Source organism: Ambystoma mexicanum, chromosome 8, assembly GCF_040938575.1.
Source record: "Ambystoma mexicanum isolate Mex_15411 chromosome 8, UKY_AmexF1_1, whole genome shotgun sequence".
Taxonomy (NCBI): domain Eukaryota; kingdom Metazoa; phylum Chordata; class Amphibia; order Caudata; family Ambystomatidae; genus Ambystoma; species Ambystoma mexicanum.
The window spans coordinates 1,005,281,514-1,005,294,744 of NC_090929.1; positions in this window are offsets into that span (position 1 = coordinate 1,005,281,514).

Below are 13,231 nucleotides of genomic sequence, written 5' to 3' on the forward strand. Positions count from 1 at the left end.
CTATTCTGGATAAGTTGAAGAGGGTGAAGGGGGGGAAGAGGCAGATTTAGAAAGAGGCTATTGCAGTAGTCCAACCAAGAGAGAACCAGAGACATTCAGCTTCTGGGGGAAGGCGAGGAAAGGAAGAATGCCTCTGAGGAGGTGGAGCTGAAAGCTGGACTTCTGTAATGTGTGGAGAGAAGGAGAGGGAGGAGTCAAAGATGACCCCTAGGGTTTTTTCCCTCACAAGAGGGTGAGGGGAGGGGACCCAAGGAGGGTGGCCAAAGGTTAGGGGTGAAACAGGGAGCATGAGACCCGGTAAGAAGGATCTCTGTCTTACTGGCATTTAAGCTGAGATTGTTAGCAGAGCACCACACCTAGATAGCAGACAGGTAGTCAGGAATGAGAGAGGAAGGGGAGGAGGTAAAGGAAGGAAGCTTAAAGGAAAGCTGTGTGTCGTTTGCATAATGTGCTGGAAGATCATGAAGCAGGGGCATTTGTATGTGCGCTGCTGAGATATGAGACTTGCGGCTGCGTCTTGCATCTTTGGGGGAGGTACTAGACATGATGCTGGGACTTGCGTGCATTTTCCGGGGGGCCCGCGGCAAGTCGTTATGGTTTCCTGCGTGAATGTGCTGGAAGATTATGAAGCAGGGGCATGTGCATGTGTACTGGAAATAGGTGACATGCTGCTACGTCTTGCGTCTTTGGGGGAGGTACTAGACATGATTCTGGGGCTTGCGTGCATTTGCTGGGGGACCTGCGGCAGGTCTTTAGGGTTTCCTGCGTGAATGTGCTGGAAGATGCATGTGCGTTGCGGAGATATGGCACATGCGGCGTGGTCTTGCGTCTTTGGGGGAGGAAATGCACATAGTGTGGGGGTATTTGTTCATGGGCTTAGGACAGCGGGTCATTCTGGATTATCTTTTGAAGCGAGTCTAGGTAAGATGCCTGCAGAATAGGAACAGGCTGTGATCCCAGAAGAGCATGTCAGTGTTTCTCCCTGGCATGTGGTACAATTAATTATGTATGGTGGGCCAGAAAACAGGAATGGTGCACCATTATGCCTCATTGCCCTCACTTTGAGGAATGTAAGTGCAGCATTTAAAGTGGCCATTAAAAAGCCCCTAGGACGCAGAAGCAGATCACGCTGTGCCCACATGGGCCTGTGCGCAGTTCTGCGCAGTGGAATTGGCCCATCGAAAGTGGTTTTAGGGCCTAATTCACAGAGCCTTTTCCAATGGGGTTTTGCCATTATAAAACACTTCTGTGAATTAGGCGGATGGTCGCCCTAGTATCAGCAGGATTTCTTGTCACTGTCTATCAAAACCCAGTCATGAATAACAACACATTTGGAGACTTTTTGTTTGTAAATGAAATTAAAGCTCAATATAAGGCACAATTCAGTTTCTTGAGCACACTGCACACATACGAGGCGTTCCACGCTCAGTTGCAACGACCCACTCCTTCCGGACCGGATTAACTCAAATCCAGCGAGAGTCTCTGACTGTGAGTCTCCCACGGAGCTGGAAGTTAAAGCAACTTAAAAGTTGCTCTTTGTATTTTTCCTTCCATTGTATCACTTTTTTTTACTATTATTCGTGTAAAGCGTTTCGCACAAAGCAACCCTTTTATCCATTAAGTTGCCCCGTGGGAGTTTACAACACCCCCACAAGTTCAAGGTTCAAGATTGAATTGTTTCTTGAGGAACAGCCCAGAAAAGGTCCGTTTTGTGTTATTTCCTTCCTCCGAAAACCAGACAAAGCAATTTGGAGCAGATGTGGAACCACGCTCAAGACTCATCCATCTGCCCACACTTTGAAATTCTCCGTTTGTTTGTGGCTGTCTGTGCTGAGCACCAACACAGACACTGTGACTGAGCTTGCAGCCATTTTGGATAGCAAAGGATCTGCGGGGTCCATTTGACCGATTACAGGGGCCGCACGGCTAAGAACATTCACATAGTGTACTGCCCTCATAGACTGCAATTATGTGTGCCCGATTCATGGAGTATTTGCCCTGTTCAAAGTGAATCTGCACTGCTGAAAAGGGACTTTGCTCTGCAGACACAAACCCTGATTCATGGAACAGTACAAAGTCTATTTTTGCGGGCAAAGTCAGCGGATTGCCATTTTTGCAGTACAAAATGACTTTTCCCACACTTTGCACGGGAAAAATACACTTTGTTCAGTTGCATGAATCAGGGTGTGTGCCAGCAGTGCAGAGTCACTTTTCAGCAGTGCAAATTCACTTTGAACTGGGCAAATATTCCATGAATCGGGCCCTATGTGTTTATAAAGTGTTAAACAAAGATGAACAAATTGTAGGGGCCTAAAGCAACTTGAAAGAATATTTGCCTGCGGTCATTTCCCAAGAAGAGTAAAAAGGTCTTCTTAGACTGCATTTCTTTGGGGGGTCTGCATGGCAGAAGCACTGTGGCTGTACTGTAGGCAGGTATGCTAACACAGGGGGCCATTCTCTAAAATTGCAACATTTGTTCTAACGCGCTGCTGGATCCCTTGCATGTATTTTTCATCACTCCCAAAGCAGTGTGGAAATGTGGAAAGTAAATCCAGAGGAAATCCCTTTTACTCTTCCCTTTTACTCTCCGCTTTGTGAAAAATAAAAAACACCACCAGCAAATGGTGCTTTGCAGGAGGCGTTTTAAGACGAATTCCTAAAGCAGCTGTGTGCTGTCTATCAGGAATCCTTTGTCGCATGCTGGCGTAAAACCGGGCGCTCTTCCAAGATGGCGGTGGAAAGCGGTGGAAACCTCCGGGTCTGGGCGCTACCAACAAATACAATAAATAAATAAATAAATAAATAAATAAATAAATAAAGCAAAGCAGCAACACAAGCTCTACTTTGCTCTGCACCCACGCCTTTGAAATGCATGAAATTGGGGCCCAGCATTAAATGGTTGCATAATTAAATTACACCTCGCTCTTTCTCCTCCATTTAACTTAGCGCCCCATCGAAAAGGGCTCCCAAAGAGTTCTATTCAAGATGCCATGTCTTTATATGGATCAGTGCAGAGATATTGGTGCATTGGTCTAAAGTAATGGGACTTAAAGGATTAGAATGAGGACACACATATGCACAATTAACAGATGGGAAACATGGAATGGAGAGTATCATTTGTCTCCTCCCATTGCACCCATATAAATGAACACAAAAAAGGATCTATGTGATCACTACGACCCCCAGAATTCTGATGACCAAAAATGCTGACTTAAAAAAAAAAATTTATAAACCCCCTTTACACCACGTACATATGCGGGGAGACCCCCGGAACCCCAATACTACTATTATATCCCATACCCCACACCCACATATATATATGTGGTGTAAGGGGGATCGCAACAACAAAAAAGTCCGAATTTAGGGAGTCGGAAGTCTGAGGGTGAAATTTGAGCCATTACCAAAAAAAAAACAATGAGGGCATTATGAAGCCAACGACACCTCTAAAACAGTCACATTAACCTTTTGAGTGCCCTCAGTACCTATGTATATGCTCCAGAAATTGGTATTATTTTTCCACTAGGCGTTTATATTTATTTATTTTATTGTTTATTGTGTATAAGGAACGATAGGAAGGTAGGGAGCCGAAGGCAATAAAGGCGGGACAAGTGCTGGTGCAGAGAAAGGGCTAGTGACTTCACTCAAACAAGTCAGCAAGTGGGAGGACCAATCCAAGATCATCTTGGTGTGATCTAAAAACATCCCGCAGGACATATTAGGAGCTGGAAGTAGACAATATCAGCAGAGAAAAGGCATCAACAACAGGATTCCTCCTACTATGGAAGAGGTAAGGTCCACTGATTCATCTGTTCAGTGTATAAAACCGGCGTGGAGGGTCATATTAGGGCATGTGAGTAGCACACATTTTTTGAAAAGGGACATTTTCAGGAACTATTTCTGTATGGCGAGCTGCAAACAGGCCACCGATAACACGCCTTGCAAGACCTTGGGACTGTACGAAAATGATGTATCTTGTCTTGGCATTTTGAGCCAACATAAGGGTGGGCACTCAAAGTCCAATCCACTGTTCCGTTTTATCAGGGTACACACCTGTGACATGATGGTTAAGTAGAGATTTCTGAGGCAGGCACCTAAACTACCAGAGTTCTCAGAGTGAAATGGGGACTTTCTCAATGGGGGTGGCAAGCTAGAAACAAATTCCTGGGAAGAGTAATAATGGACACATAAATTAGCCACAAAACGAACTGAACACGGATAGCCGTATTTATGCTGATAGGCTTATAACAGGCTAAGGGCCTTTACTGCCAATTAAAGGTCCAGAGACCATGCTAAAGGGCAAAGGCAAGTGAGAGCATTTAACAAGGTCTCTTGAGCCTTTATTCAGTGGCAGCTGATAAATATTTCACTGGAGGGGCAACGATGTTTGCATTTATGAGCAAGGGAATGAAACATGCAGCTCATCAGTCAACCAAGAGACGTCACACTGACAAACACAAGCACGGCAGGTGCCAGACCAGACAGAATTCCCAAACATCAGCGGTCTACCAACCTGATATCAGACACTCACATAAATGCACTGCTCATAACTATAACCACCAAGAGAGGCAACCCAATAATCAACCGGAACAGAAAAAGCACAAAGTAACTTTAGCCACTCATCCAGTAGTCAAATAGTAGCAGAACCACACTGAAGATGCACAAAGCACACCGAAAAATCCCCAAACATTCTGTGGCGAACCAGAAGGAGGACTCAGACAATTGAATGACATGTTTCAAGGGTGTTTATTGAAAGTAATAATGACAATGTTGTGTTAAAATACGCCTGCGAAGGAGTTCCTCCAGGTTTTATGCACGTCATCATGAATAAAAAGGGTGTGTCCTTCTTATTTGACTGTGGCGCTCAGACAGAATTCAACATTGCCTGAAGATGTAAGGAACGTCACTGGTTGGTAGAGTCAAACCAGGAGTAAAAACTGCTTTTCCATGTCCTATGTATGCAGATAATGTATTCCGTATTGGGAGGTCCTTTTCAGACTGGGGGTCCTTGACCCCAAGAGGGGAGTCACTCCCAGTGAGGTCCCACTTGCACCGACTCCGAGGGAGAGTCTTGCGGAGTGGGCTCACCTCTCTACACTCACAACAGGGGGTCGCCCCCTCTGGGGAGAAGGACCGTATTGGCCAGATTCATCAAAATTGTCAGTACTCTCCACAAATGGAATAACTATAACTGATGATTGAGGACCAAGTAACAGAATACATGCATCACAAAATGGAGCGCTCAGAACGGTGCTCCACCAAACATTTCTTTGAAAATAATAGCTTACAATGTTGCGTTTAAATATTCACTTTTGTGAAAAACTGAGTTGAAATTCATACAATTTGCAATTGGATCTGATGCCTTTGGCTGCAATTGATGGCAGCATTGTCTACGTAAAACACATTTTTATGATGCCTGTGCCCACAACTGTTAGGGAGAATTCTCAGAAATGTGCTAATTCCCTCCATCTTAGAGAGCCCCAGCAACTTTGCTGGATTTTGTGGACTTGATTTTTTTAACCTGGAGAGAGTGAGACCCTTTTTCCCACTCTCTCATGTATTTTTATATGATTTGTGAACACTGTGTTTCTTTTGGTTGTGGAGTCTGACAAACTCCATAGGATTCATCTTTTACATTGTGTCACGCAGCACCTTAAGCGCAGTGGCACAGGGAAGTCTTTCAGATTTCCTAAAGGTTTGAATACCTTCTCTTGGTTAAACTACTGTTTCCAAGAGCATTAAATTGAAATGGACTTTACTTCCATTTGTAACTTTCTAGAACTTTCTAGACCCAGCACACACTATCGTACAATAGGGTGCTGGAGGGGTTACCCAGTATCCCCTTTGTCTAGCTTCTCATGTAACATTTTTTTTATGTTACCCTTTCCTCACTGAATGGCTGATGGCAGTGGTTTCGTTTTAACTATTGTGGTGTGCATTTACCGTGGGCTGCGTTCGCAGCTGCAGTAAAGCACCCAAGGGTGCCATTTCTGTCAAAATGGCCCTGGTCTTCTTTTTTCACCATTTCTTTGTGGAAAGGTCCTTCTTGAGATTTACTCTGCGCGCCAAACCAGGTTTGGTACCGGTACCATTGTTTGCTTTCCCTTTGGCAGGATTCACGAGTGAAGCCTGCCCCTGGCTCGTGGGTATCTGGGGTAGGCAGGAAGTGAGGGAGGTGCCCAAAACTCCCTGTGCTATGCACTCTGTGGTGATTGGGCGGCTGACTGTCCGGCAAGGACAGCCACCCTGCTGGGTGACTGACAGCTGGGCTGGAATGAATGGGAGAGAACTGAATAAAAGGCGAGGCTTTTTGCTTGGAAGTCAGAGTTGACCACTGGACGAAGGAACCGAAGAAGAACTTGAAGAGGGCGCCTGCTGCAACTCCTGGACCATTGGTTTGCCCGGTGAAGCCCTGCTGCTGTGCTGAAACTCCAAATTCGTATCGACAGAGAAGCCCCTGCAAGGACGACCTCTCCCCTTGAATTGGTGGGACCAATCAACTCCAAAGTAAGCCACCTGGACATCCATCTCAGAGCTGGTTGAATTTCCACAGAGTTCCTACTGGAAAAAGTATAGAGAGGGAGAGGAACACCAGATTGTGTGTGTTACTTTTAAGCTGGCCTAGAGCTCCAGGAAGATCCTCCGGACTCCCAGGAATCAGGACTGACTGAGCCTGAGCTCCCTCAACAGAGTGCGGGAACCCAGAAGCAAGAAAAGTCCATCTCGACAAGCCAGGAACCTCAGTGTTGCAATTTGCGGTAGAAACGAGGAGCTGAAACACTGAACAGCCACTGAATTGTGAGTGGTGACTGTCCTATTGCAGTGCAGGAGTCCCCAGAAGTCCGCCCTCTTGTCCCCATGACTGAGGCCTAGGAACAGTGAGATCTGCAGAGCTGCACAGGAACAAAAGTCATCTGCTGCACGTTTTCTTCAATACAAAGGTACTGTAAAAAGTCTGAGAGAATTTACCTGTTACTGTAGAGTTGCTTGCATCTTCTACTACTCACAAGTCTAATCAGCTTGTGGCACTACATTTGATTCTTCTTTTCTTCAAAGACTACTAAAACATTGGGCAAAGGCTTTTCTACTTATCTACCAGAGTGCTGCATCCTATATAAGACTTTTGCCCATTGACTTTGGTTTAGCCTATTGTACTGAATGACTCTTCCTCGGGGGATCCAAAAGTATTTGCCTGCTTAAGAATATTTTTGGTTTCTTGTATGTTCTAAATAACCTTTTCCTTTGACTTATTAATCTATGATTCTAAATGCAACAGTGATATATTAATGTCCCCAGCAACATAACAATTGAAGTTACCTGAGGGTGTAGGTAGTGTCTTTGAGCCATCCCAAAAGGGTATCTACTGACTTAGAGATATTAAGAGTATGTATTTCATGAAGTGTATTTGAGTGTTACTATTATAGTGCTACCTTTGGAAGTAGGTTTATTCTAACTGACTGATGAATAAATCAATAATAATTTATTCAAGAAACCTTGAGTGTAAGTTTATTTGAATACTTATAACTGTAAATCTCTGTGTAACTCCTCTACAGCTCACACTGACCCCTCTTGAGATAAGCCTGGCTGCTCAACACGCTACAAAAACTGTGTAGTACAGGCGTATACCAAAGGTTGGGTTTCCTATACCTGTAGTCAATGTAAGAAGACATTTTAAAGCTGACAGGTCAAATATATGGTATAAAGGTGCAACCTGTTGACAATCTCAAAGCGAGCTCATAAGTGGAAGCCTGTTTGTATGGTGGAATAACTGTGGCTGCAGGGTAATACTGCATTGAGGTTGCCCAGTGCTGAAAGATAAGAGACAGTATTGAATGTATTACCTTGGAGTTGCGCCTACAGTTGTCAAGAAGTGGTATTGAAAGAAGGCAGAGACACAATAGGGTTAGGAATTCTTGTTTATTCAGATGTAGTTGTTGCCTACAACGTTCAGATATATTGTTAGCTTCACAATGTATATCTGACTTGCGGTACTTGAGTCCATTTGTGTAGGTCCTTAGATGTCCTTATTGGGTTTTCATTCTCATGAGTCCATATATGTACGTCTTGATGTCCTTGTTGGATTTTTTATTGCAATTCAGATATATGGTTGATTTCACAATAGATAACTGATTGTAGTGCTCTTATAAATCAAGGTCTTTTTGGTTTCCTCATTACAGTTTGGTCCTTTAGGTATCTTGAAAATCAATTGTAATTTTACTTCTGTGTGTTTCCTCTGATTGTTGTTATCCCTCTTTTGTATATTGTCTTTGATTTGTTGTTTTGCCTTGACACGTGTTTCCCCAGTAGGTAATATACTGGTTCCCTAGGAGGGCTTTGGGTGAATAGACCACTGTGTGGTTACGTGAGCCTATTAGTCACTGTATGGACAACAGAAAAAAGTAAATAGGATCAGTTGATGAGAGTATCAAGGTAAAAAGAGTAAAGGAAAAGAAAATGTAGGAGAGAGGTTGGCACAATATTGTGCTCTGCCTGTAAGTTAACAATAGAGATTTTAATTTATTATGCTCGTTGCTGAACAGTACGGATTTCACAGGTTTAGTTTTGAACGCAATTGATCATTTGCAGTCTTTACTATTGATCGGCTATTGTGTGGTATGTAGTTCATATATTATGGCCCGATCAGAATTTCTATTTCAAAACTTTGTTTAAAACTTTGTTTAAAAACCGAATTACTCATTACTGAGCTTACCTCAATGAGTTTGGGGGTTTCCTGCTTGTTGTGCAGAGTCTTTTGATGACTTCTAGTTTATATCATTTTGGAGTTTTTGAGATTTATCAATGAATCAGTGGTTGCAGAGTTTTCCACTTGCGGCTGGTGCCTAAAAAATAGTGTGCTGTAATTAGCGAATGTTTGGATAATAGTGAAACTTTAAAAAATGGCGTTCCCATGGCTATTTGTAACAGAGCTTATTGCTCGTCATTATTACAGTATCCAGATTGTCCCCGAAGTTAGCAGGAGTAGTGAGAAAATACGCGCTTACCTTTAGAGTATAGTTTGATAGTGTTGTCGAAGAATGGTTCGGTATGATGGCCGAGTTCGAGTCGAGACGCGATGCTGCAATAGTGCATCTGCATTCTTTTTTATATAGTGCGTGATGACATAGAATTGTGACGTAAATGCGTAATGAGTAGCGTAATGTGAGGTCGGTCGGTTGGCGGTTGATGGGTGCCATCTTGGAACGGAGAGAAATATTCACATTTTGAATACAATATATAGTATTGGTATTTTTATTGCGATCTACATTGTTAATTGCAGAGAATTCAGAATTTAGAAAAAAGCCAGAGCACATGTGCGTTGTAGGACCGCGACTATGCTCTTGTTGCGGTAGTGGTGACATATGGTAGTTGTGCTGCTGATTTAAAGCAAACTGTTGAGATAAATTCTATTTTTGCACTACAGTTGCTTGCTGAGTGCTTAAGAGATACCGTATAATAACGTATAGTGATCGTGCTGCATATTTAGAGCAAACTTGTAAAAAGAATTGTGTGTCCGCACTTGCTGAGTTGCTCACGATATGTAGTAATCTGTGTTGGTTATTGGTGGGGTGAATTTTTTCAGAGAAATGGACCAGCTCATTGTCTGAATTTAGACCAGTGTGACAATAATCCATTACACAGATCCATTTTGTTTCTTGTTGGCGAAGTAACCGTTCTCTGTTGCCCCCCCTTTGGGGTGGATTGATTTTTTGTATGCCAAAGAATTTGATTGTCTCCATGTGCTTCAGTGGATGTTTTGAGAGGAAATGGAGAGCCAGTGGGGGCGTCATGTCTTTGTTTTTTATGCTTCAAATATGTTCTGATATCCGGATTTTGAGTTTAGGAATTGTACTGTCTATGTACATTTTGTTGCATGGACAGGTGATGCCATAAATAACATATTTGCTGTTGCAATTAATGAAATCTTGAATGTAGGCATCTTTGCCATTCGGTAGTTTGAAGGATTTTTTGGCATCCTCTGTATATTGACAGAAATTGAAGGTGCCACATTTGAAATTTCCTTGAAGTTTGGCTTGATTCCAGAGTTGCTGCAGACCAGGTTCTTTGTTGCGATATTGAATGTAAGGTTTGGTTGATCTGTGAGGTGCTCACTGAGATCTTCGTCTGCCTTGAGAATATTCCAATGTTTTAGCAGGATCTTTCTGAGTTTCTGTGATTCACTGTTGTAGGTAGTTATGAATCTTGGAAGGATAGTTTTTGATTCTTGGATACTCTTTATTTTGGAGGAGTTCTGTTCTGGGTCTCAAAAGTGTTTTAAGACGGGTCTTTTTGAGTAGTTTTGCGTTGTAGCCTCTTGTTTTAAACTTTGATTCTGACATATTTATGTGTTTGGTAAATTCCTTTTCTGTTGTACAGTTACATTTGATTCTTAGATATTCTCCAAAGGGAATATTGTTGATAATGTGCTGGGGGTGATTACTGTGTGCATGTAAAATGCTGTTGCCTGCTGTCGGTTTAACATAAAGTGTTGTTTGGATAGTGTTGTCTTCTACATAGAGTTCGAGGTCCAGGAATTGTATTTTGGTTGTACTTTCTTGCGTGGTGAGTTTGAGGTTGTAACTGTTGTTATTTAGATGGTGGTGGTATTCTTCTAGTTGGACTTTTGTCCCATTCCAGATAACCAAAATGTCGTCAATATAGCGCCGCAGTACACCACACAGTTTTGCTTATAGAAAAGCAGATTTTTCCATGCATGATAAAGTTCATAGTGGCCCATATAGATGTTCGCATATGCTGGCACAAATTTTGCTCCCATTGCTGTTCCCTGGGTTTGTCTATAGATTTGGTTGTTGAATGTGAATATGTTGTTGTTTAGGGTGAAATTGAGCATTTCTAATAACAAGAGGTTATGTTGAAAAAATGAAATGGATCTTGTTTTAAGGAAGTGGTGAGTGGTTTCCATTCCTTTAGTGTGTAATATGCTGGTGTAAAGGGATGTTACATCGAAGGTAACAAGATGAAAATTCGGTTCCCAATTTACAGACGATAGTTGCTGTATCACATGCTTTGTGTCTTGAATAAATTATGCCATACTTTTTGCTGGAGGTTGAAGATGATTATCAATGAATTCCGAAATTGGTTCCGTGAGGGAACCTATACCATTAATGATTGGTCTTGTCGGTGTCAATTGTTTGAATGGCTTATGAATTTTGGGTATGAAGTTAATGGTAGCCATAATTGGTATTGGTGTATTCATAAAGGCATTTTCATCTTCTGTCTGGAGGTCTGCTTCCAACCATTGGTTATTCAGGGTTTGCTATTCTTTGACTATGTCTGGTATTGGATTATTATTGAGAAGTGTATTACATTTTGTGTCAGATAGGTGAATACTGGCCATTTTGAGGTAATCCTCAGTTTTGATTAAGAGAATTTTGCCACCTTTATCCGCTTGTTTTAGGATTATTCCATCATTCTTTTTGAGTTCTTTGATTGCAATGGTTTCTTTGCGGGATAGATTTGAAGTGTACTTAGGTGTTATAGATCCTTCAAAGTACATTTTGCGCAGGTCATTAGTGACTAGTTGGTTGAAAATGTCAATTGCATTGTCTGCTCTAAAGAACGGATTAAATTTCGATTTTGGTTTCAATTTAGTTGGTATTGAGAGATCAAGACGAATATCCATATCTTGGGCGAACGATGGTATAGTGTGTTGATCTTGGATATCTTCTAAATTCATGAGATCAATGGTACTTTCTACTAGTTGTCTTGAAAGTTGAGATGGTGTTATTTTGTTTGTTGTGGTTGGTTTCAAAGATTTATTTTTGAAGTTTTTTTTCAATTTCAAAGTTCGACAGAATTTGTAGAGATCCAAGTTGACTTTGAAGAAATCAAATGAGTTGGAAGGGCAAAAGGAGAGACCTTTATTGAGAGCCGAAATTAATTTCTATTTGTATTTGTATTTGTTTATTTATTAATCGCCTTAAGCCAAAGCGCTGATTCTTTGGATAGTACTGTGTTGGTGAGATTAACTACTACGTTCTCCTGGATTTTGAATTCTTGGAACGGGTGAACACTCGTGGTGTGTTGCTTTCTGCTCCGGAGGCTGCCGCTCCCTCTCTTTCCCCTTCTTGTTGGCTTCCATTTTTCGAGGTACTTGGTTGGTTTGATGATTGGGGAAAGAGTGGTTTGAAAATTGAATAAGTTCTGGCTAGTCGATATCTCTGGTATTCCTCTAAAAAAGGAAAGGGATCCTCTTCTCTGATGGGATCCGTAGTGGATGATGTTGTTTTGTCAGTTTCACTCTCACTCTCTGTCTCAGCTTCAGAGGAAGTGGGCGTGAATTGTTTGGGTGGTTTGGTTTTAGATGGTGGTTTAGCTGGTGGTTTCGTTGATTGTTTTGCCTGGGGTTTTTGAAATGAGTAGACCCTCTTGAATTTGTAGTCCATCTCGTCCCTGTAAAATTTTCGTTGTTTTTTGATTTTTAGTTCAGTTGTGAAGGCTGTAAGGAAGTTATCCAAGATTTGATAGTTTTTAAAGGTTGCTTCTCGTGAGTTAAGGTCTTCTATTTGTTTTTTGATTTTGTCTATTTCCCTTAGAGTAATTTGGTGGTCTTTTTTCCCATGTTTGATGATTCTGTATATCATTTCCTTAGAGGTGTTGACTAGCAGGGTTTCCCATTCTTTAAGTTCTTCAATATCCTCCTCATCAAATGAGGGAAATATACAGATTTGTAAACCTCTTGGTATCCGATTGACCTGTAGATATTTTTCCAGGGTTGCAATTTCACACCATCTGGATATTTCTTTTTTAGAAAGTTGTTCTAATTGTTCAAATAAACTTTTTAATGAAGTTCCATTGGATGGTTTATTGTGATCTCTTTTAGTTGAATTACTAGAAAATAACTGTTCAGCTTCTTCCATTCTTTTCTTGAATTCTTCTGACATGATTATTGCAATTATTGTTGGCTTGGCTCTGCTGAGATTGCTGCTTGAGAAAAAATTAATAGGGTATAAAGGTGCAACCTGTTGACAATCTCAAAGCAAGCTCATAAGTGGAAGCCTGTTTGTATGGTGGAATACCTGTGGCTGCCTGGTAATACTGCATTGAGGTTGCCCAGTGCTGAAAGATAAGAGACAGTATTGAATGTATTACCTTGGAGTTGCACCTACAGTTTTCAAGAAGTGGTATTGAAATAAGGCAGAGACACAATAGGGTTAGGAATTCTTGCTTATTCAGATGTAGTTGTTGCCTACAACGTTCAGATATATTGTTAGCT